We start from the raw sequence: 21099 nt of genomic DNA, 5'->3' as shown, positions 1-21099 counted from the left end.
TGTCGGGTGGCTAAATAGTTCTTTTCATTTGTGCTTAGATCCTGATCTGACAAGCTGGATCAGGACCTGCTCTGTTTATCTCACTACAACTGCCCAGTCTTCTCTTTTCTCTTCTGTTTCTCAATTCATTCCCAGTGCTGACAACTATATAAGCGAGGGTAGCACATGATCATCCCATTAATTTCTGAGTACCTTGACGTTAAATCACAATCAGGCATCCGAAGGAGGATAATTAAAACAAACAAACAAAATCAATCGATGGCCCCAGCAATCAGTTGTGCATCCCCTGCTATTGGAGTAGGGCTGTTGTAATTACATCAATTTCCTTTACTAGATGAAAAATCCTTCCTAACCCAGTTCTGTGTAGCAAGGAAGCAAATTTCAACAGAGGCAAGTATTGAAATGGTTAAGACATGTAGTATAACGTGCTTCACTGGACTGTCTATGTAAATAAAATTCATATAATATATGAAGGCTCTACAGACTGCTGGGTTTCTATCCTGCCTGCTGAATCTGTCCATCTCAATATATATCTGTGGCTTCTGCAGGGAGCAGGTTTGTAAGCAGAGTTTAGGAACTTGCTGCATTCATTTTGTACACCCATCATCTTTTTCAGTCAGAAATCCCAGTACGGCAATGCTGCTTTAGAAGCAAGTGTTAGTTTTTCCTTATTTATAGTGGGTAATGCTCGTATTGGACCTATACACAGAACGAATGTAAACAAAAAAAAAATCTCTCCTGAAAACTGTGAAACTGGAATAGTTTGTGCATTTTCTATCATTTATTTTTTTAATGATTCTTTTTTTGTTGGAAAAACAAATCATGCTCGTCTGTGTTATTCCATTAAACTTCCAGTTACAGCTATTGAAATTTCTGGACACCAGGCACAGTGTCAAGAGGCAGAGAGACTCACAGATCTGGTTTCCCAGAGGAGGCTAGTATCTTGCTTATCCCAGCTGGTGGCTACTTTTATATGCCTGTAGACCAAAGAAAATATGGAAGAACCTATTTTGGCTGGGAAAAAATGTGGAAATTCTTTTGGCTAACTACTAACTTGGAAGTGGGATGATTGAACAGAATTTAACTCATAACAACTGAAAAGCAAGGGATCTGTGTGGGTAGGCTAGGAAGCTCAGGTTTGTTCATGGAGCTTCTGTGTCACATTTAAATTTGATGTATAATTTGTAGCCACCTGCTGAACCAGAAAGCAAATGCAACTGAAGAGGGGTGGGGGCAAATTATTCCTTTCTGTGAAATGGTGCACCTCAACCTTGTTTTGAAAGAAACATTTGCTGAGGTTGGAGAAGCTGCAGTTGCAAGACTGAATGAGTATATGAGCCTTTTGATAATGCTGTCACATAAATGCCACATATTGGCTCATTCTGTGGATTCTTTTCTCACTGGGAACTGTACTAAAACTTCTAAGAGGTTTATGAAACTGCTATTAGACAGAAATATTTTCTTTTATTTTTTTTCTTTTTTTTTTTTTAAATGGGATTAAGTCCAAGTTTCAGTCATGAAAGAATCCCTACGTTCTCAAACTATCACAGTCCTTTTCCCGTGTGTCTATACACACATTTATTTTCTTAGCATTCTGCTGTAAAATTATTAGTGAAAACTTTTCTTTTTGTTCTTTCTGGTGTATTTTCCCCTTCTAGCCCAAATATCTTTGACTTCCCTTTCTCATGAAGAAATTAAATACACAAGAAGACTATTCCAACAGAGCACAGCAAAACTGTATTTTAATGTCATGATATATGCCAGTCCATTTGACCCAACATTCAAAATAAATCCTTGTTTTCATGTTGGATGACTTGTATCAGGAAAGAACATTTTGTGATGAGCATAGTTTTTGTGTAAAAATTAAACGTCACTTCTGTATTCTAGATATCAGTTGTGTATTTATGACAAAGCATTGACCACAATATTATTCAACAGACAAGCTTGTCAGTGCAGTACTACAGTTCAGTTTTAAACAATTTCTTCTTGAAAACTGCATTTGGAGCATCATCCACTGCCGTTGCAATCACCTATCTCTTTTTATGCTTCTGGTGATGGATCCATGTATTTGAAGTGCATTTTAGGAGAACTGTGCTGTTGCAGATATTAAAAATAAGTTTTAGGGCCTACTGGTTCAAACTCAGGTCAGGGTGGTAGCCATGAAATACCATAGCCATCTTAAAACAGGTGAGATGACCACTTAGAGGTCTTACTCAAGGTCATACTTAAAGTGGACTTTATCATATTAAACATAAATAACAAACAGTTAACAAAATTCTCTATTTTCCTCCCTGCATTTAGAAAAGGAAACACTCTGACTTCACCTTTGCTCCAGATTTGGGAAAAGATGTTAAAAACTAGGTCTTAGCATCTCACTTTAACAAGGAGATCAGATTTGGGAAATAAGAATTGAATCACCTCTTGGTGTATGGAGTTCAGGAACATATAGTCTCTTCATACAGGCTTCATCATAGAAATCTTTGAGGCCTTTTTCTTCCACTTTTCCCATTGGAAAGCTGTTTCCAAACCCAATTAATGGTTAAGAACTTTATTTGCGTTCCTAGCCTAAATATATTCATGAACAACCTTTATCCATTTGTTTTGTGACACCATTACCTTTTATCTTGAATAGTTCTTTATTAATAATTAATAGAGTATTAATTAATAATTAATAGAGAGCAAACATATCCTGCCTTACCTTCCTGCTCAGCTGTTCCTCTTCATTTTGCTAGACTAAACAATCTAAGCCCCTCTAATCTCCCCTAAAGAAAAAGAAAAAAAAAAGAAAAAGAATAGCTCTCACCAAACTGATTTTTGCAGCCCTTTTCTGCACCTGGTCCATTTTCATTTTATGATGACAATGGCCAAACTCCAGCTTGCAAAATGCATGTGGCTCATAAGCTTTTGCAATGTGACTCTCTTGCTGGTTATCCAGTGTTAGAGCTGTTGTCTAAAATGCAAGAGAAGCATCTTGCTGGCACTACAAAGTAAGAAAATAAAATACACAGGCACAGGATCAACATATGATGCTCTGATATGTGCGGTGCCTCTGACTTGAAGTAGCAGCTTAAAGCTCTGCTGTGTATTCCACAGTGCCTGCAGGAGCTGCAGGCTAAGGACGCAGGAGCAAGGTAGGACATGGTATTTCAGAGGGGAGATGTGCAATAGGAGGCAAGGAGGGAGGCTGATGAGGTTGAAGCACTATTTTGGGAAGGCTCTAAATGAAGAGGTGAGGGAGATGCAGCCTTTGGGCTGTGAACATTTTGCAGTGGGCTTGTAGACTGTTGCTCAGATGAAATGTTAATAAACACAGTCTGGAGCTCAGCTGTCCTGCTAGCTTTCGCACCCTAGGATTTGTCTATATGGCAGACTGCAGTAACACCTGAGCAGTGTGAACACATGACTCCTGGTGCTATGAGGCTGTCTGTTGTAGTGTGATATTCCACCTGGGCTGATTAGCCTTTCTCACATAGACGGGCTGCTCCCAGTGCCAAGGCTAGCTGCCATGGTCATCGTGACCTTGGATATGCCAGCCATGCTCTATGGGCTTAGATGATGGGCATATAAACAGCAAAATCTCCCATAGTCTCAAATGTTTGTCAGGTACGTAAATATCTCAGATTATTTTCCTTAAATTATCCCTATGGGGATCATTTATGCAGCAGTTTTATAACTAGTTTCTGCATAAAATATAGTCCTGGTACTCAGGTTATCTTTTATGTAGTCAAACATTTTCTTGTTTGCATGCTAATCTAAACTCTCCATCACTGAATAACTTCAGCAGCCGGAGTGTGGTTTTCTTATGGTGCTTTGCTTGGAAAAGAAAATGAATGTGTCTGCTTTTCCTAATCATAAATTCAGTCTCCTGTTTCTTTGTTATAACTCTTTTGATGTGAACAAAACTCCAAATCCGTTTTTTGTGAAATTTAAATAGCAAGTATATTTAAGAACTCATGTGTATTAACAGTAAATTCGCTGCAACTGGATGGTTAGTAAAAGCTGGGGCAACGTCTGTGTTCAAAGAGTTCTTTCATTTTTCATGCTTCACTTTTGACTGTGCCTGAGATATTGTTTCCAGCCTCAAAATAAGTACAGGATTTGCCGTTCCAAGGTGGTGAATTAAGACTTCCAGTTTACTTTATTCGGGGGCCTCTTTTTGTTGTCTCATAGAAAAGTGTAATCCTGGTAAAGGAGCATGGATGATACAGGATTTCCAGTTTGATGGAATATGTCAGGTTTTTACAAAGTTTAGGGTGGAAGTCTGTCTCTCTGAAGAGTACATCAGGTCATGTCAATGAGGAGTAGCACTTCTGTATAAGTGTTATATATGTGAGGGTTGTATGTGTGCTGTAATGTGAGGGCTGCAGCAGGTGTCCAAGCACTTAACATGCAGCTGTCATTATACCTGTGTCTATGTATGTGTTACAGGTACAGCACCACACATTTCCAAGGCTTGGACAGCCCAGGCTCCCAAACTCTCAGTTACAACCTGACTGCATGTGACTGCATCTGCCATATCTAAACCAACCCGCATTTAATTTACCACTATCTAAAACATTCATGCCGTGATGACTGCCTTTGTAGTTAAGAACAGCGGGCTGCTCCTTGGCCAGAGAGCAGTGATATACTCTTACTTGTAGGCTGAGTATAGACATATGACCATGCCTCAGCTCTTCCTTTTGGGTGGAAAGCAATTAGATCACTGACGTGGTGTCATTGCCAGGATTTCTTCGGACCCAGATTGTCTTTCTTTCACCTAGTCGATGGCATGAGGAATGCTGAAGGTAAAATAATGGTAATTTTCTTATGCAGGCAACAATGAAAAGTGAAGGTGCATTCTCCTGCAGTGTCTGTGCCAAGGAGTGTCTCAGAGAGTAAGGAAAGGACATCACTGGGGACAAGCCATCTTTGGGTCCCAAAATGGCTGCTGCAACAGCATATGTATCCCAGTAGTACTCTCAAAACTCAGGTATGGACAGGGTATCGACTGAGTGAGAGGTTGTGGTATCACAGAACCACAACACGGCTGAGGCTGTCAGGGAGCTCTGGAGGCCCCCGGCCCCAAGCCCTGCTCCAGCAGGGCCCCCCAGCGCAGCGTGCCCAGGACCCCGTCCAGGCGCCTTGTGCCGCTCTCCCAGGAGGAGACCCCGCAGCCTCTCTGGGCAGCCTGGGCCAGTGCTCAGCCGCCCGCCCAGCACACAAGTGCTGCCTGGTGCTCAGAGGGAGCCTCCTGCCTGCCCCTTGGTGCCCACTGCCCCTGGCCTGGCGCTGGGCACCCCTGGTATCCCCAAGGTAGATATAAAACCTGTCTGTCCTCAGGAGCTGGCAAGGCTGAGTGTAGCAAAGAGCTGGACTTGGTCTTGTCTGTACTTATGACTAAGCAAGATGTAAGCTCAACTAATTGCTAATTTCACCTGTTTGATGGTATGAATATTCTACATAGCAGGCAATGCTGCTGAGGCCTAGTGTTGTGTGGCAGCCATAATGCTACTTTATGTTCATGTACGGAACTTCTCATAATCCAACACCCTTGTGATTTGTTTTTCCTTTCTTTTCTTCTTATATTAATTTATTTTTGATGTGAAGCTTTAATTTCCAGATTCAGGGGAAATATATATATATGTATATATATAAATTATCTGTTGTAGTAATCTATGGAATAATTGGATCAAATGAATAATGCGCATTTATGCTCACAGTCTAAAGACTTCTAATTTATATGATGGATTAATCACCTTTTCCTTGTCAGTTATGTCATCACTTCCAAATAATGGCTTAGTTTGCATGGAGCTGATGAAGCCATAGACAGCTGTCTTATTAACTGCTTGTTCATAACAACTCTATGAAAATAGAATTTTAGTCAGTAGTAATGGTTAAAGAAAGTGCAAAAAAAGCCAAGAGACCCTGCTGTACTAGAAATGACCACTTTCATCCAGACACTATGATCATTTTTTAATTATGTTTTACTTCTTTTTGTATGGGACTTGTTGAATGAAGTAATTGTGCTCACAGTTAATCAGGACATATATGATCAAATGTAGGGAAGCCAAATAGTGGCAGATGCAGATTTTATTTCAGCTGTGTCCTGTATTTAAAGAAAAAAAACAGCTGGGAGCAATAGTTATTATCATTAGTGACACCCAGCCAACATATGCTGTCTTTTTGACTCCATTACAAATCCGAAAAAATCGCAGTTTGCAAAATACAGGGACCAAATATTTTTTATAATAACTCATCCCTGGCACCAAATATCAATATTTTATTTGAAGCTCTAAATGAGCACATTATAAAACTGGGTAATTTTAAATTAGGGTAATTACTGTGTGGCTTTCAAGGAATGAGGGAAAAGTGAGACTTTTGCAAATTGTACCCAAAAATCACCTTTGAAAGAAGTGAGTAGGGGAAGACTCCAAAAAGGGAAGCCTTCCCAACTCTTCCCAAAAGGCTTTGTAAAGGAAAAAAAAAAAAAGAGTAAATACTATTAAATTATTGCTTTTGTGAAAGTATTTGTTGGTGCTCTCTAAGGTATAATAAATATTGTCCAAAAGGCAAAGTGTGCAATTCTTTAAGACAGGCTCAAAACACTACAATCAAATCCTCCAACCTACTGAGAGAGTTCAGTTTACCATAATGTAGAGTGTGTCATTAATAACTGACATGCTTTACTGACATATTTCTTTTTCCATCATGTATAAGAAATTTTAATCAAATTGATCTTAGCATTCTAAAAGCATGATCATTTGCTAGGAAATTCATTTGAAAGGAATAAATACATTGAAAAAATGCAATTCTGAATGCTGAAAGACAGCTTTAGACTTCTGTGACATTTACAGTTCTCCATCATCTTCATGTAGGACTGTGACGTGTGAACTCTTTTCCTAGCACAAGCTTGGGTTATAACTTTAAGTGTCCAATATCATGTTCTGGAGTAAATAAAAAGAAATAAAATTTCTGTTGAGTCAAACTCTTTTTTTTTTTTTCTGTTCCAGAGCCAACTTCAAATTTTTATTTAGCAGGCTAGTCCCATCGACTAATATAAGATCAGCCATACTGAGTAGAACAAAAGGCAGTCTAACCCAATAGTCTGTGTTCAGCTCTGAAATTAATGACTAGGAAAGAGCAGGAAGGTGTGGTTACTTTCCAAAAAATACCTTGTATTGCAGCAATTCCTTGCTCAAAGGCTAGCTGAGCCAGAGGTGATAACCCTTGACAGGTTATCATTCCTATGAAGTGGTGCAGTCAGCTTTTCAGCATATGTAAACTTTTAGTAGGTACAGCTTCCTGTGGCAAGGACTTACAATTTGACTACGTGTTGTATGAAGAAGCTCATCTTTTTGCTAGCTCTGAATCTACCACATGCTGGTTTCATGTGGTGTGCCCCAGTTCTCCATCTGAGAGATACACTGAACTAGTCGTTCTCTTCCAGCTTCTACATTCCCCTAACAGTTATGCAAATGTCTCTCACATCCCATCCTCAGTTACTTCCCAGGCTGAAAAGCCGACTGTGCATGGTCATATTTTGCCTTGAAGCTGCTCCATGTGGTTACTTGCCACCCTCCTCTTGTTTTATTCAATTTTACCTTGTGGATGGTCAAATCTGCATGGTAAAATCCTTTTAGGGTGGAGAAAGCAGGAGATTATGGATTTTTTTTTTTTTTTCAGTGAGAGAATGATATTTCTATTTGTTTTCTTTTCTTTTCCTGGTAATTTAATTTACTTTCATGAGCACTGAACTGAGCTGTTCATAGGAGTGACTATTGTGACTCAGATTTCATTTGTAACTGATAATTTGAAGTCTGATAGAATGAAGTCTACCCAGACTTCACCACCTTTTGTGTAAAGTCATGATTGTTGGCTTTTTCCACATGTCCAGCAACCTAAATTTATCTATTTTCATTTTCACCTGCTATTCTATTGCTTGGCCCTTGAGCCTCATGAGTGCTCGTATATCAGGAGTGTAGGAGCAAGAGAGTGCTTTTGAAGCAAATCTCCTGGTCATCTCCACTTACTGTGCATTTGTTCACACTGAAGAGGTTCTAAGAGCCCACAGACTGGACTCCTTTCAGACAAAATTGAACCAAAAGATAAGCTCCAGAAATGCAATTTCAGTGCCCTGTACACAGACTGGCATTCAATCCATGGAAGCAGACTAAAGCTAGTTGAAGTTTAATAATAATAATAATAAAACCAGTCCTGAAATGCAGGTCATGTGTGATCTTCAGTAACAACTGCTTCAGCGTACAGATCTGTTCATGCTGGTCTTTGTTTCTTCCTGGTTTTGACATAGAGTCAAGTCCTGTTGCAGTACTTCTCCAGTTGCTTTCATTTTTACTATCCAGAGCAAATTAGTGTCATCATCAGGTTTATTACCATACTGGTAACTACTGCCTTTCAGCTTCACTAATATGTTCAACATGTGGGGTCCCCATACCACTCCCCTCCAAATACTATTAGTGACCCGTCTTCCCTGAAAATTGATATATACCTTCTCTTTCCTTTCCTTAAATCAAACTTGTATACATTTGAGGACTTACCTCTTATCCTATGGGTGTTTAAATTTTATTGAATGAGAGATTTTGCTGAAAATCCTGATTATATTAGCCAAATTTGCCTTATCTGTATGCATATTAGGTCTTTCAAGGACTGCCAGTGTGACTGTAAGGTATGACTTGGTCTTTACAGAAGCTGTGTTGACTCTGTTCATGTTCCCACTAAGTCAATTCTTTATAATAGTCATTATTATTTGTCACCTTTGGACATTGGGATCTGTGGTACATTGTTCCCAAGATTCTTTGTCAAATCATTTAAAAAAATGGCCTTACGTTTTACACAGCTCAGTCCTCTGGTAACAGCGCTGTCTTTAGCTAAGACTTACATGCTGCAATTAATAGTTGTGCTACATTACTTTCATTGCCTTTTGAACTCATGGTTGAATACCACCTTCCATTTACTGATCTTTCAGCCTATTTGTTTTATAATACCTTTTAATGGCATATCATTTATAAGCAGATCCTTTGTGTGTGGCAGTTGAAAATTTCCACCATGAGAACTTCCCTAAACCCTCCCAAAGTGAGTGTAGATGAATAAAATATGTATTGGTTATTAACGGCTGTTATGGCATTATCTTTTCTGAATGTTCCTCTTACACTCTATTTGTCCGTTGGCCCATCATCTGGGAATTACTTTATTTTCATACATTTCCAGTTCTCTGGCAATTAGACCAATAAATTCTAATTCCATTATCAGAGCATATGGCAGATGACTTTTAGTGGTTAATTTCGGAGAGATACCTTCAACAGCTTGGATGTGATCCTCAGAGCACAGCACAGAAGAGAATATCTAACCGAAAAGTGTGCTTTTGGTTCCCTATGTCCTATTGTGTGATAGCATTCATCTTCTGGCTCACATTAGACCAACATGATAGTTATTATGGTTTGTGCTAAACATCAGTGGACCCCATGAGCCTTTGAAGTAGCTGAGAATACAAGGTACACAAGGAAATTCTTCCCTCCTACCTCCTTCCCCTAAACAGTTTAGTAACTAACAGTAGGAACAAGGATGTTAAAAAAGCTACTTCTTTTTAACAGCACATATTTTGCAGTTTTGTCATCAAGATATTAGATCAATGTCACTGAGTAGGGATATATTTTCCTTGTACCTCTTCTTGTTTGCACCATTTCTTACCACCCCTCTTCTGTGATTGGTACTTCGAGTCTTTCTTTAAACAAAGAAAAACAACAACTAAAAAAAATGGCTGCTTCCTGTTGTTCTTCTATAAATTTTAATACACACAAAGAAGTTCACAGAAGAGGGAAGTTTCAGTATCTGCTTTGTATTATTCTTTTTCAATGAAAGAGAAGTTGCCAGAAGTAAGGAGGCACATAAGTTTGAGAGAATGGTATATCCTTGAAAACTGCTATAGTCAATAACTGATTTTTGACTTTTGATTTAGTGGAAAAGAAAAGCGGGGATTGGTCCTGAATGAGTGCAGCATTGAGGAGTGATGAACAAGTTGATGTAGTTAATATAAATTATCTTGTTAATCTTTTGGTGACAGCAGTGATTAAGATATAAAATCTTTTCACCTTGCAGGATTATCACATTTCTCAGCCGTCGGTTTTTATGTTTCAATACGCAAAATTTCTCTTATTGAAACATTTGATTGGGGATCTGAAGAAACCAATTTTCTAGTCTTTTTGAGATGGATACTAATCTTGCTGGACTTCTATTTAAGAACTCTTGACAATGCTTATATTTTATTTTAGGAAATTGTTTTCATTACTTCAGTCTGCTCAACCAAAAATCTTCAGGCTCTTTATTCAACTTTAGATACACAGAGTAGGATAAATACATATTGATGGTATGTAATGTTTTATTATTAATTTAACCTCTTCTTTTGAAACCTAGTTTTTCACATCTATCACACTTAGAATAGAAATAGCCACAGTGAAGGAATAAAAATAAAATAAAAAAATAAAAAAAGGAAAATGAAGTGCCCTAGTCGTCCTTCTATCTAACTGGGGTCTGAGAACTCCTCGCTCTTTCATAAAACTTCTGATTACTGTGAAGGAAAAGCACTCATAGTCCTCACTCTTAGTGTGCAGGAACAGTTCATTCTACCCATTTATCCAGTTACCAATGATGCTGTTCATTCCCATTTTCATCTCTAACCTCCTAGACGGTTCTAAAATTTTCTTCTTTCCTGTATCTATCCTAATGAATATAGCAGGGTCTATGATACAGTGCACCTTGATGTCTGGTCTTTTAAATTCTTTTAACTAATGACTTGAAATCTACCTTGAGATTAGAGATAAACATTCTAATATGGAGGATATTTCAGACAGATATTTTTTGAATACTTAAAATGAAACTAGTATTGTTACTGTATTGAGTAACAGTCTCTCCTTTGTCAAATGACCTACGTGCTTCACAACCACAATCTTCTTTGCAGTCATTCTGCCAAAACTGCTAATAAGTTAAATCCGTATTGTTAGGCTTATTTATGACACATTTTGCTTCATTCCTTGAGTTACGTGCCATTTTTTAGCACAGTTACAGAATTAACATGCGTCTGTTACATATTTATAAATCCTAAATGCTATTAGCTTTGAATCACAGAATTAGGAGCTAATTCTGATTATTATTTTATTGTGAGAATGGAATAAGCATTTGTGCATTTTGTTTGCAAGATAACATCTGGTGCAGAGGGTGCCAAACAGCCAGCTATTCTGCAAATTGAGTGCCAGAAGATGACTTTTAAACCAAAGTCTGTGCTGTAAAGACAATGCGGCAATGCTTGGACAGAATTCAGGGGATGTGCGCTGCAACAGGAACACAGCCATGCTGTCAGTGGGCACGAGACATAATCTCCCCAAATCTCTCTGGCTGTACAAACAGTCCCCCACTATGCTTATTCTGTAGATATTAATGGAGTTGTTGAGACTTCAAGCACACCATCCCTATCACCTGCTAGTGTGGGGCAGGATTTGTGCACTGCTTTAGTGGTTCCTGGCACAGACGTACAGGAGCAGTCTGGAGAGAACTGGGCTTCCAAATCCATTTGCAGACTGGCTGTTTCTGCTGACCATTAGCCTCCAGGAGCCCACAGTGCCTTCTGAGCAAGCAGTGTTCAGAACACAAGCACTATGCAGTAGACACTCTCCCACGATTAAATATCAATGTTTTTCCTATTTTTTTTTTTTAAGAAGACAGGTCCAGAGGAGTGTTACTCAACCTGAAAGCAACTGCTGCCGGTTTTCTGCAGCAACGAACCTAGAAAGACAAAGACTCTTGGCTGGATACTACCCAATTCTTTAGAGAAGAGAAAGGCTAAGAACCAACAAATCAGTAAAACCTCAGATGTGAATTTGGAGATACAAAAGTCTCTAAATGAGTTTGTATGTTTTTAGACTTTAGTGACTTTCCTTTTCTTCCAAGGAAGCTTTTACTTCAGCTCCTAGATTCCCATGGTGCACCAGTTGACGTTTTCTGTCATCAAACTGAAGTTTGTCTTTTTAGCAATACAAAAGGATTGGAGTGTATCCTATCTGAACAGTTCTAGTACCATAGATCAGCATACATCATTTAAACGTACTTCTGTAATTATTAAAAAAGAATTTGCATGAAGAAATAGCAAAACTGTATGATCTGCTGAGGAGCAATTTGCTTATAGTTATGAGTATACAGCGTACTGAAAAATGTGTAAGAATTGAAGCAATGGTAAATTAAGTAGCATTTACATGCAGTTAGACAAGGGGCCAGTTAAAAGCCTACGGAAAATGAAACAATATAATACGAGACACTGCGGATGGGACATAGTGAAGACTTGCTCTTAGCCATATCATGGCCCTATCAATACTAATATCAAATTTAATTTACTCTTTTTTATTAAATTGTTTAAAAGATTTTTTTTCTTTACCCATACTTTCCCCTCTCTCCTGCTGCATCCTTTCTCTTTCCTTACCCAGTTAAGCTTTTCAGGAAAGCCAGATTTTATTTATTTATTTATTTATTTTTATTTTTATTTTTTTTAATGATCTGGATCAGAATTCCGGAGTTCATACTGTTCATTCTTCAAGCGCTCTGTTCTGGCCCAGGGAGGATTAGTACAATTCATGTTACCACAGTGTTGGAAAATATTTTTGGGAAGGGAAAGAGAAAATTCAGCTGAAGAACATTGTAACATTGCCTTCACACTACATCTTTGTAGAAATAATATATTTCAAACTACTCTGCACGGAATCTCAGCTGCAGTTGACTGTATAGCACAGTATGTACCTCATGTTAGATCTAAATTTAACCTGACTGTAGTCAACCAAAAGCAGATGCAACATTAGACATATAAGTGGGATATAAATAATAAAGGCAGTCACTTTGCTGGGACAATCTTTAACAAAACACTTCTTTCCTATTCAATTTTCAGATTGTTATGTTGTTCTAAGGGACTGATGGCAAATGATCAGGCCTTTTTGATGAGAGTTTCTGCTTGACATCAGATTTCATTAGAGGCATTAGTATTGAAGGGAAGGGGCACAGATTGGTCATGGTTCATTCCACCTGCCTATCTCACTCAGCAACAACCAGGAAATGTCCAGTAATTTTCTGTTTTTATGCTCCTTTTAACGTTTTAATATTTCAGATGGGTAAAGTGCAAGTTAATCATGTTTATGCATTAATAAAAGGTACATAAAACGTTTCAGTTATTCGGTTGAATGAAATGATTTCAGAGATGTGGTAATAACCTTAAGTGATGTTTTGAATACACTTCATATAAATTAGATCCATTAAACGGGACAAAAGTGATGTTTTGTAGGCATCCACTACTAATTGCTGTGTTCACCAGTTCCTGCAGCAACTCTGAGCACATGCTGGTAGCTCTTGTTCATTTTCCAAACCATGTACCTTGTATAATGAATAGCACACACCTACCCAAATTCTTCCTTCCAAGGCAAAAGCTTCCATAGATTGGAAAACTACTTTCAAAACCCTAAGGCTCACTGAGCTGCTTTCTGAGGACTTTTTATTTATTTATTTATTTATTTATTTATTTATTTATTTTAAATTCCCTGCATGAATGGGCTGCCCAGGGAAGTGGTGGAGTACCCATTCCTGGAAGTACTTAAGAGATGCTTGTACATGGCAAGATGGGTCATCATTTAGAATCACAGAATCATTTATGTTGAAAAGACCTTCCCACCAACCTGACCTTCCAAGTCCCATCACTAAACCATGTTTCTAAATGATTCTGTGATTCTATGGGTTTCTAACCAGACTCCTTCAGGTTTCCAGAGATAAAAGTGCACTGTTCCCATTGCAGTTCCTGGTAGATCCATCTCAGTGTAGAGCAGTTTTCAGGTTCACAGGCAGTGGGGGGAATGATCTGAATATTGTGATTCTTTCTGCCCTTTTGGCATGCCTCTTCTGATAAAACAGGAGAAAGAATTTATTAAACCGACATGTGGGTCAGAATGACACAAGTTGGACTATGGACCACTCACTCAAGAATTTTACCCACAAATAAAACAGGCAGAAGAAGAACGAAAATAAAAGAGCTAACTCAGAGGAAGAGCTGTTTAATTTTGTGGTATATTTTGAAATGTGCTTTTGTGGAACATTAGGGCAAGACCAGTTCAAATAATATAAACTGATCTTTATCTGATTTAGTAGCCTTCCCCAAAATTAGTGCTAAACCACATCTATAGTAAATAATACTACACTTTGTTGTAAATATTTAAACTTTTCTTATTCATCTTCTTCTATTTCTTCCTCAGTAAAAGATGATTGCATTAAGTAAATATTTAGCAATTAGATAACCATATCAGTTTTAGTGTTTCTCTTTTCCACTTGTGGCTTTAGCCACACTACAAAAAAGACTCAATGCTGTATTTGGCTCTCCCATGCTTTCCACATTTTTCTATGCAAATATGCAGTTGAAATTTCCTGTTGTATACTTCTGAATTTGGCAATGAAAAGGCAATTTTAGAGTCAGTCTGTGCAGCTTACCAGAGGATAAAGGAAATGAGGAACAAGAGCAGTCTATAGCTCTAGTATAGATGTGGTTACACAGCAGAACAGGATATTACACTTTGCAAGTCAGATTTTCAGCAAACCAAGGGGGAAAAGAAAAATTCTGGTGATCGGAGATCTTAATATGCTGGAATTTTAGATGGTCATTAAAGGCTTCAGCATCTGTTTTGAGAAGTGAGAACTACCCCAGCTCTCATTGATTAAATCCTTTGGTGCAGAATTCCTTGCAAAATTGAACACAGAAATAAAAGCATTCTGTTTGGCATATACATCTTCAGCTTGCCCATTATTGTAGGCAGAAAAAAAATAATAACAACAAAAAACACCTTCCTGCATTTTAGAACTTTCAGGCATAGGGGTGAATAAATACGTACTTGAAAGCACAGTACAAAAGATCAGAAATTCAGTTTTAAATGTAAAAAAATGATATTCCCTTTTGTCAGCTGAAGGTAACAAAGCTTACATGCATACTCATTGTTTTGCCTAATTCTAGACTAGCAGCAGCACCGTACTGTTTTAGCCTCCACCCTCAACAATATATCTTGTTCTCTAAAAGGTATTTGCTCTCTCTAGTGAGAACTCTTTTTGTTCCTAAACAAAACCCTGAAAAGGTCACATTGGAAATTTGAGTTCCAGGTAATTCAAACGTAAGCCTAAGTTAAAAAATGATGTGTCTGCAGCTTGCCAAGTGCTATTAGAATCCACAGTGTTAATTTAGATTCAAGTCAAATAGAGTGGTATCCACTGGGAAATTATGCTTTCCTGAGAAGCATGTATGGATTTTTTCTTCCTGTATACCTTTCCAATAAATATTATGATAGCAAGATTCTGTTTCCCATGAATTCTTTATTTAGGTTAAGTATTATGTGTGAACTCTGATTTCATGGTTTAATCCTGATGAAAGTAGTTGATTTTTCAGTTTGTAAGTTACTGGTAGAAATTGCATTAAAACGTACAGAAGAATCACATACCAGTCCCAGTAATGGTTTGTAATAGCACAAGTCCAGTTACACGGTAAGGAATAAACATGAAAATATTTGAAAGTGAAGTGTAGGAAAATTTTTGATTTTACTATTTAGAGCCATGGTGGTTTCTGCCAGACTCTGAACACAGAAGAAGGCTTTCGTTTGTTCTATCTCCCTGATTCCTTTTCATTATGCATCTAATCTCTGATGCTAACATAAATATTCAGCGCCTACATTTAAATCAGAAGATTTCTAGGTGAAAATAGGGTGTGATCAGAGTTTTGGCCATCCACACCCCATAACAGAGCTCCAGAATAATAAGCAGTGGCTCAAAGTTTATGTTATCTACTAATGGCTCTATTTTATTTTATGCTAATAATACATTTTGAGGTGCAGAACTCCCTCCATTTTTAAGGACAAGTGCATTAGCTGAGTATGGTTATCTTTTTGCAAGATTAATCCTCATATTCCTTTTTGGGTTACTTAAGTCCAGTGAGTACAAACTCAGTCCTAACAGGTTTTGATCAGCTCAACTCTCTATTTCTGTGGGATATGTGGATGTACAACATCTCATAAACTGTAGTTCATCCCGGTCTTTGAAAGCTGGTTGCCAATCCTGCTGTCCTACAGCCATCTATTTCTCAATAAAGCATAAGCTAACTGTAGGGAAATGCACATCCATGTAAAGATGGCTGATAACCGTGGGGTGGGGAAGCTTCGTTTTTTTGTTAGTTGTGGGGAGATCCAGACAGACTTTGAATGCAACATCAGAATTACAGAAGGGCTCTCTGTGCCTAGTGCCATCTGAACATGCTGGCATTCCAACTATGAATGATTTTTTTTTTCTCCTGTGTATTTTGCACTCAAAACGAAAGGTAAACATGAAAAGTGTTAAAACTAATAGACAGAATAGAATGGAGGATGCGTGTTGCTAAGCATCACTTAAAATGCCATTCTTCTCTGAAAAGTGTTGGTAAATACAGCACTATTTGACTCGGGAGATCTAATCCCAGAGTGTATTCAGTACGCTATCTTCAAATGCTAGCGATAAAAGTAAAGGTTTTTTTTTTTTTCCCTTGTATTTTATTTGTGTTAGCACAGCAGAGTCAACATAGCTAAATGCAAGCTCTCTATTCCTTTTCACCTGTCAATAGAGTAGTTCTGCATGTTCTGTTTACAAAGACAAAATCATTCTCAGCAGTGTATGCCAATGCATTGGCCATTGCACAACCAAGACAGGTTGAAGGAACAACCGAAAAGAACGTGAGCAGGAATATCAGTATCACACTATTACTATCTAATACCAGAAACAGGCAGAAGTTTTTCAGCCAATGTGGAAAATGCCAGTGTGATGAACTGGAAATATTTCACCTGGAATGTGTGGGATTTGATTAGCTGTAAGAACAAGGGAAAGCAATGATCTTGGTCTGCAGAGAACATCAGTTCTGTCGTGGCTTGTGGCCATGGTGCCATGAGCTATGGTAGGATTTCAAGGTTTACTGGCCAAGAAGTGGAGAATCAAAGAATTTGGAAATATGTTATGGTTTCTGACTCCATTACTGAGACATGGAGACCAAGCAAACCTCACCTTGTTGCAGAGCTGTTGAGCTCAATTTTGAATATGCATGGATCTAGAGTCAAGTATATGTATACAGCGAATGTGTCTGAGAACAACTAACGGGTATCGTCCACTAAATTAAGCATAATTCCAGAAATCTTATTAGTCCCTTTGCCTTGGACTTAGCTGGGAGATAAATGACGACGATGCAGAACTTGGTGTGCTGAATATGAACCCTTCTATCCCTGAGAAATGGGAAAGTAAGGAAGGTTTATTGGCATTTCCCAAGTTGTGGAATAAATGTTCAGTTGAAACCCAGAGAAGATAATGACATTAATACTGTCTAAATTGTGTTTTCTTGCTATGAGATAAGGAAACAAAATAAAAGAATGTACAGCACCCATTTGTGCTGCTTCTCCCTCACCTGTTAAGGTGATCACATCCATCCCATCCATCCCATAAGTCGATCACATCCATCCCAGACACTTGAAGAAGCTTTCTAGGTCCAGGCAAGGAGAGGAATCCTTTTTCAAGACACAACTATAAAAATTCTTGGATTGTCCTGGGATGATGACCTAGCGAAAACATGGTACATGCTACCACCCCTACAAGAGACACAAAAGTTTTTAAACCCAGAATGCATTAATGGGGGAGAATGAGGGCATTCTTCAAGAAGAAGAGAGATCAATAGATCAATAGAAAAGGTAAAAAGACTTTTGAGACCAAAAACTGGAGACTATTGGGAGGGGAAAACAATTGCAGTAGAATTTGTAAATAGAGATATTTAATCAGCCTTACTGGTGAAACACGATTTTATTAATTGAGACTCCCTGTCAGAACCCACTGAAAAATTGCCAAAGGACTGAGAGAAGAGCTCATGCCCATTGTTGCCAAGGGTCACTTTGTAGCAAGAACATCCCCGTGGGCATCCTGGAATGCAGCAGCACAGCCCCCAGTCCTGAGTGCCATCCATTGCAAAGAACAGATCAGAGAATGGTTGAGGTTGGAAGGGACCTCTGGAGGTCACCTAGTCCAAACCCCCTGACAAGCAAGGTCACCTAGAGCATGTTGCACAGGATCACATCCAGGTGGGTTTTGAATATTTCCAGAGAAGGAGACTCCACAGCCTCTCTGGGCAACCTGTCCCAGTGCTCTCTCACCGTCACAGTAAAGAAGGTTTTCCTCATATTCAGCTGGAACTTGCTGTGCTACAGTGTTGAAAGCCTTGCTGAAATCAAGGTAGGCAACATCCACTGCTCTTCCCTCATCCACCCAGCCAGTCATCCCATCAGAGAAGGCTATCAGATTGGTTAAGCATGATTTATTTCCATGAATCCATGCTGACTACTCCTGATCACCTTCTTATTCTCTACGTCCTTGGAGATGACCTCCAGGATGAGCTGTTCCATCACCTTTCCAGGGATGGGGGTGAGGCTGACTGGCCTGTAGTTTCCTGGGTCCTCTTTCTTGCCCTTTGTGAAGAATGGAGTGACATTGGCTTTCTTCCAGTCCTCAAGCACATCCTCTATTCTCCATGACCTTTCAAAGATGATTGAGAGTGGCCTAGGCAATTCGATTGTCTTGGCTTTACTCCTGAAATCCCTAAAGACATTTTAGGCAACTTTAGGCCTTTTAGACTGTTCGATGGTAGGCTAGAGAGTTACTGAAATGCACCTCACTTATCTTGATGCAGCTTTCATGGTTATGGGGATGTATATGTCTGCCCTCTTACACAAACATTATACACCAGAGCCTCATCAAGGGCAAAAACCTCAATATCATTTTTACAAGGCAGCAACCCTGACGTTGTCATCTGTCCCTTATGGCTTCATAGGGGAGAACGAAAGCAAGAGATTTGATGGCTCACCTAAATGCAAAGATGAGTTATGACATTTTATATTTATCCTTTTCCAAACCTGTGTTGCTCTTTTTCTCCTTATGTCAAGTCTTTCATGAAAATATGTCTGTCATGATGTGTTTTTGATTTCTGTTCTTAGGCTTTCCAGCCACCTGGATGTTTTGCAATGTCCCAAACCTTCGTTAATACACACGTAAATATTCGACTGGAAACATATACAAGGAGGCTTTCTTAGTGATTCCAAGTATGCTATGAGTGGGCTGGTATGATCCCAGCATCAAGGAGAAAGTTTGATAAGGATCCAGGCTGCTTATGTAGCTTCTCCCAGAAACATGCTTCTCAGTAACAAAGTGTTGAAGTAGATTTGCTCCATTTACCTATTACTGTGTTATTGCATCAAAGAGAGGAGTGAAGTGGGGCACAATTGCAGTGCACACACCATTTAAATAGTGTTTTTAGCAAGGATTTACTGCTGGGAAGTTAGAAGCTCTCATGTATCTGTATCTGTGTGGGTATATATATACACACAGACATGCAGAAGACTGGCTTGTTTGCAAAGCAGATGAAGTTCTTTGACCCACACTGGGCACATACAGCTTCTGTGGCCTCGTAGTCCAATCCTGCACTACACTGGAGCTGGATGACATTAAGACTTTGTGTGGATGGGTTCATCGGTCCAGCACTGAGCACCAGCTGTTTAGAAACATGAGAGCAGTAAGGACACCACTGCAGTGGTCAGTGCTCATCCCAGGCTTCATACAGAGAGCTTCAGCACAGCAACCCAGGAGTTCACAAAGCAGGTCTTTAGGAACTGCAGCCACTGCACAAATAACTATCTTTTACTATCAGCTGTGTTATGGAGATTAATTTTCCCATATTTTAATTCTTGCCTCCCAGCTTTTCCACTGCTCTTTCAAAGAACTGCAGTCCTCTTCAACTGTTGTAGCCTGTCCAGATATTTGTCAGCAAAAGGGCAACTACTGAACACATTTCTGGGATGAGTTTTATGCTTCAGCTATTTTTCAGAAAGAACCTGTAAACCAGATAAATTTAGTCTGCAAACAAAGAAACTATAAAGCAGCCACAGACATTGTTTCTTTTTAAGCACAGTGTAAATAAGAGTATTCATAAAACTTTTGTGTACTGTCTGCTATGTACCTTTTTTTCTGCAACCTTACAGAAAAAAAATATAAAAATTAATAACATCCTTCCATTATTGAATAAAATACAAGATTTTGCTCTACTTTCATGGTGAAAGAAATTAATTCTATGTGTTTCTCTCATGTTCCCTTATATGTGCATCAGTATACAACTCCTGGAAACCTGTAAAAATAATTGTGACTTTTGCATCACGTGTGATTGTTTAGATTAGTCTCACATAAAATACGAAAAACTTGACCATACAGTTGCATCCCACATACAGCTTCCTTTCCCTGTCCCTGAAATTGTGTTCAGGGATAACAGAAGATTCTCCCTTTGAGCATCTTTTATGTATGTGCATCATGTTTGCATAGTCATAAATTAGCACAATGAAACCTTATGGTACTGAGTAAGATTTATTTTTTTCACCCAGGGGACTAACATTTTTACATTTTTGAAGGATTTCAGCTTTTATTACAAAATATTTTACAGATTCTCACTCAGTCTTTTGTAGTTAAGACATTGACAGTGGTTAGATTAGAAAACCCACATCTGCAAATTTGTAACAATTTATATACATGTAATAGCATATCAGTTACTTGAAATTACTGCTTCAAATATGCATGTCTTGCACAGAAGTAAGAGTGAATGCAAGTTAAATACTTCTATCAGAATTTAAAAATAACAGCAAACTGAAGAAAGCTGTTTTCTGCAGTCTGTTGGGGTTTCCTTTAGAAAATTAAGACCCTCAGTGTTCACAAGTGATTGATGGGCATGTGATTGTCTTTAGTACCCGATTCATCTGCTGAGTAGCTGATTCGCTGTGGACTAAAATGGAAGATACAGTATCAGAAAGTTTAGAGCAGTTCTGCTGCAGGAGAAGCTATCAGGATGCTGTTCAGCAGAAAAAAAGGAACATCTCTTCTTTGTTTTGCATTGTATGGTGTTTTCTGTTTGAACTTATAAGGCTCAGTAAAAAGTAAAATGCACGAAATGGTGTATGAAGAAATGCTTTGTAAATTTGGCCTGAAGAGGCTCACCTGCTTTCTCTC

General features: G+C 38.5%; 1 protein-coding gene and 1 long non-coding RNA gene across 10 annotated transcripts in view; one reads left to right on the top strand and one right to left on the bottom strand.

Annotated features, from left to right (window-relative positions):
* The window catches only part of ENOX1 (ecto-NOX disulfide-thiol exchanger 1), a 365091-nt gene that overhangs the window by 148432 nt on the left and 195560 nt on the right, over positions 1-21099 (top strand). The window lies entirely within an intron of this gene.
* LOC310886640 overlaps positions 1-21099 on the bottom strand; it is a 34013-nt gene extending 12914 nt beyond the window's left edge. The window contains exon 1 of the long non-coding RNA XR_014575397.1: positions 1-21099. This exon is cut by the window's left edge and continues 9268 nt beyond it. This is a non-coding gene — a long non-coding RNA (uncharacterized lncRNA).

This window comes from Anser anser, assembly GCF_964211835.1.
Source record: "Anser anser genome assembly, chromosome: 1".
Lineage (NCBI taxonomy): Eukaryota > Metazoa > Chordata > Aves > Anseriformes > Anatidae > Anser > Anser anser.
The sequence above is the reverse complement of the archived record's forward strand: the minus strand, read 5'-3'. Positions and strand labels throughout refer to the sequence as shown.